At 35.5% G+C, this 4,700-nt stretch overlaps 1 pseudogene; it reads right to left on the reverse strand.

Moving 5' to 3' along the window:
- Positions 1 to 4,058: 4,058 nt before the first annotated feature.
- LOC138148075 (adenosine 5'-monophosphoramidase HINT1 pseudogene) lies at positions 4,059 to 4,577 on the reverse strand (annotated as a pseudogene).
- Between the last annotated feature and the right edge of the window lie 123 nt (positions 4,578 to 4,700).

Consider the following 4,700-nt stretch of genomic DNA (forward strand, 5'->3'; position numbering starts at 1 on the left):
ACAGGTTAAGTGATTTGCCCAGGTTCACACAGTTAGGAAGTGTATCAGGCCAGATTTGATGAGTCTTCCTGACTCCAGGCCCAGCACTCTATCCACTGTGCCACCCAACTGCCCCTTCCTATTTTTATGTATGATTAGTAGTGTTAACAGGCGGATGGCACAGTTTATAAAACACTTGGTCTAGAGTGAGGAAGAACAGTTCAAATTTAATTTCTGACACTGTGTGTGATCCTGGGCAAGTGACTTAACCTCTGTCTCAATTTCCTTAATTGTAAAATGAGGATAATAATAATAATAGCTACTAACCTAATACAGTTATCATGAAGATCAAAGGAGGTAATATATGCAATCACTCAGTACACTGCCTGGCACATAGTAAGTATTTAATAAATGCTTATTTGTTTCCCTTCTTTTCTCCAGGAGAGCTAAACCCAATTTCATCATCAGACTAATAATGTGTGACAGTAGGAGCACAGCTCTAAAATTTCATAGGTCTATGAGGTGGATGAAGAGGCTTCACTGTGAAGTAGATAAAGGAGTCCATTTTGGAGTCAGGAAGACCTGAGGTTAAATCCTGCCTCTGATACACAAGCTCAGTGAGCTTTGGCAAGGCACAAGTGCCCCAGTCACTTCTTTAACACAGAGTTGAAGATCTTATAAGCTGATGAAATCACAGCTCACTGCTCCCCATAGAATCAGACTTAGAATTGAGAGGGACCTGAGAGTCCAACCTTTCACTGGAAACTAAACAATCTGATCTTGAAGAACGAGTGGGTCAAAGAACAAATTAAACAATAATTTCAAAAAATAATGACAATGCAAAAATGTCCAAATTTGTAGGTGCATTCAAAGCAGTACTTAGGGGAAAACTTATTTCTCTAGAGTTATATCAATATAAGAGAGAAAGAACAGATCAATGAATTAGGCACCCAACTAAAAAAAAAAAACTAGAAAAAAAATGAACTAAAAATCCCCAATTAAATACCAAAATAAAAATCCTGAAAAATCAAAGAAGAGATGAATAAAATTGAAAGTACAAAATTATTGAACTAATAAATAAGACTAGCAGCTGTTTTTTTGGGGGGGGGGGGAGCAGGGGGGGGGGGTAAATAAAGGAATAAAGCTTTGGCTAATTTGATTAGAAAAAAGATGAACAAATGACCAGTATCAAAAACGAAAAGAATGACTGCACCATCAATGAAGATCAAATTAAAGCAATTATTAGGAACTATTTTGCCTAATTATGTGCCAAAAAACCTAACACTTTAAAGAAAATGGATAAATATTTACCAAAATTTACCAAAAATTTATAATTTACCTGAATTAACAGAAGAAGAAATGGAAAACATAATTGTATCTTAACGGCAGCTAGATGACACAGTGAATAGAGCACCGACCCTGGAGTCAGGAGGACCTGAGTTCAAATTTCAGATACATGAGACACTTGCTAGTTGTGTGACCTTGGGCAAGTGGGTTAGCCCCAATTGCCTTGCTTCACCCCCTCCCCCCATCAAAAAAAAAAGAGAGAGAGAAAACATTTATCTTAGAAAAAGAAGTTGAACAAAGCATAAATGAGTACCCCAAGAAAAAAATATCCAAGACCAGATGAAAGAGAAATCCCATTTAAAGTTACTGTAGACATTATAAAATATTTGGGAGTCTACCTGCCAAGACAAATCCAGGAACTATATGAACACAATTATGAAACACTTCACACAAATAAAGTCAGACCTAAGTAATTGGAAAAATAGCAGTTGCTCATGGATAGGTGAGCTAATGAAATAAAAATGACAATTCTACCTAAACTAATTTACTTATTCAATACCACACCAATCAAACAACCACAAAATTAGTTTATAGAGCTAGAAAGCATAATAAAGTTCATCTGGAAGAACAAAAGGTCAAGAATATCAAGGGAATTAATGAAAAGGAATGCAAGGAAAGGTAGCCTGGTTGTACCAGATCTAAAACTGTATAATAAACAGCAATCATCAAAACTGTTTGGTACTAGCTAAGAAATAGAGTGGTGGATAGGTGGAATAGGTTATGTACACAAGACATAATAGTCAATGACTATCGTAATCTACTGTCTGATAATCCTAAGACTCCAGCTTCTGGGATAAAAATTCACTATTTGACAAAAACTGCCAGGAAAACTGGAAAATAGTATGGCAGAAACTAAGCATAGGCCAACATCTTATACTGTATACCAAGAAAAGGTCAAAATGGATACATTATTTAAACATAAAGGGTGATACCATAAGCAAATTAGCAGAGCAAGGAATGATTTACCTGTCAGATCCATGGAGAAGGGAAGAATTTATGACCACACAAGAGATAGAGAACATTATGAAATACAAAATGGATAATTTTGATTACATGAAATTAAAAATTTTTGCACAAAGCCAATGCAACCAAGATTAGAAGGAAATCAGAAAGCTGGGAAACAATTTTTACAGCCAGTGTCTCTGATAAAGGCCTCATTTCTAAAATATCTAGATAAAAAAGACAAATTTATAAGAATCCAAGTGATTTCTCAGTTGATAAATGGTCAAAGAATATGAGCAGGCAGTTTTAAAATGAAGAAATTAAAGCTATCTATAGTCATATGAAAAAATGTTCTAAATTACTATTTTTTATTTTAAGAGGCAATTAGAGTTAAGTGACTTGCCCAGTGTCACACAGCTAATAAGTGTAAAGTACATGAGGTCACATTTGAACTCAGGTTCTCCTGACTCCAGGGACAGTGCTCTACTTCACCACCTACCTGTCCCTCTGAATCATTATTGATTAGAGAAATGCAAATTAAACAACTCTGAGGCACCACCTATCAGATTGGCTGATATGACAATAATGGAAAATGACAAATGTTAGAGAAGATGTGGGAAAATTGGAACACTAATGCATTGTGGGTGAAACATTCTGGAGAACAATTCGGAATTATGCACAAAGAGCTATAAAACTGTGCATACCCTTTGATCCAGCAATACCACTACTAGGTCTGTATCCCAAGGAGATCATACAAAAGGGAAAGGGACCTACACATGGCAAAAATATTAATAGTAGCCTTTTTCATGGTGGCAAAATATTGGAAATTGAGGGAAGGCCCATCAAATGTGGAATGGCTGAACAAGCTATAGTATATGAATGTAATGTAATACTAGTATGCAATAAGAAATGATGAACTGGCAGATTAAAAAGAAAACCTGTGAAGACTTTTATGAACTGACACAAAATGAAATGAGCAGAACCAGGAAAACATTGTACACAGTATCAACAACATTGTGTGATGACCAACTTTGATAGACTTAGCTCTTTCCAGCAATACAATGTTATCGAAGACAATTCTAAAAGAATCATTACGGAAAATGCTATCCACATCCAGAGAAAGAATTATGGAGTCTGAATGCAGATTGATATTCTCTCTCTGTGTGTTTCTTGTGGTTTTTTGCTTTTGTTCTGATTCTTCTTTCACAACATGACTAACATGATAATATGTTTAATATGATTGTACATGTATAACCTATATGAGATTGCTTGCTATCAAGGGAACACCTTGGGAAGTCAGGGAGGGAGGGAGGGAGGGAGGGAAGGAGAAAAAAATTGGAACTCAAAATCTTATAAAAGTGAATGTTGAAAAATCAAATAAATAATTTTAAAAAGAAATATTAACTGCTCATGGGCATGCTCTTGCAGAAACATAATAATTTAATTATGGAAAAGAAAGACTTCTAATACTTTCCTACTATTATTCCTCAGCATATAAGCATCAAATTAGTATAACTTTGGATTGTATTGTGTCATAATGTTTGATTTTGAAAATTGCTGATATCCCTTTCTTTTACAGAAATATAAGTGTTTAATTGAGTCAAGTAAAGACAAAAGCCACTTAATTTCTCCACCATCACTGCTGTGTGTGTGAAAATCAATTTTTAAAATTAAGTACAAACATATGTAATTTCATAAAATAAAGCTAATATTTGAGAAATTGTTAGCAATATTTATTTATATTTTAGGACAAAAATATTTTTTCAGTTATGGATAAGTGGATAAATCTATTTATTTGTTTATTTTAGAGATAACTGTCTTTTATTGTGTACATTTTGAAACGATTTCCCAATTTCTTGTTTCACAGAAATCATTAAGTATACTCAGCTTAACATATATGTTGTAAACCTGCCTTGCTCCCTAAATAAATCATTCCAAAAATTTATCCAGGAGGCCATGTCATCTGACGTCCTCCAAGGACATGCAGATGGATATGATAGACAGATTGCCCCCCATCTGCACCTTTGTTGATCACCTCTCTTCAGACCCAGGTCAGCTGCACATTTCTTGCCATCACTCATTGTGTCCAAGAAGATTTTCATCTTCTTCTTCTGCAAGAGATATCTGAGTAATGGTTTTCTTAGGTATCACCAGGAAATGAGTTGGGGCTTGTGGGCAAACATCATGGAAAGCAAGACACTGGTCATCCTCAGAAATGATTTTGGCCGGGATTTCCTTGCGAAATATTTTCCTGAAGATGGTGTCTTTCCTGGGTGGGCAGTCTGAGCTTTGCTTATCTCATCTGCCATGGCAGCTGCTTCCCCACCCCAGCCGCCGCAGCCACAACCCCTTTTGAGCCTTTTATTTTTTTGGTCTTTTGGTTTTCCCAAGGTTACACAGCTAGTTTTTTTTGTGTGTGTTAAGTGTCTGAG

This window comes from Petaurus breviceps, unplaced genomic scaffold (genome assembly GCF_028583685.1).
Source record: "Petaurus breviceps papuanus isolate PSGF00001 unplaced genomic scaffold, PetGlider_PUasm1.0 90822, whole genome shotgun sequence".
In the NCBI taxonomy this organism is placed as follows: domain Eukaryota; kingdom Metazoa; phylum Chordata; class Mammalia; order Diprotodontia; family Petauridae; genus Petaurus; species Petaurus breviceps.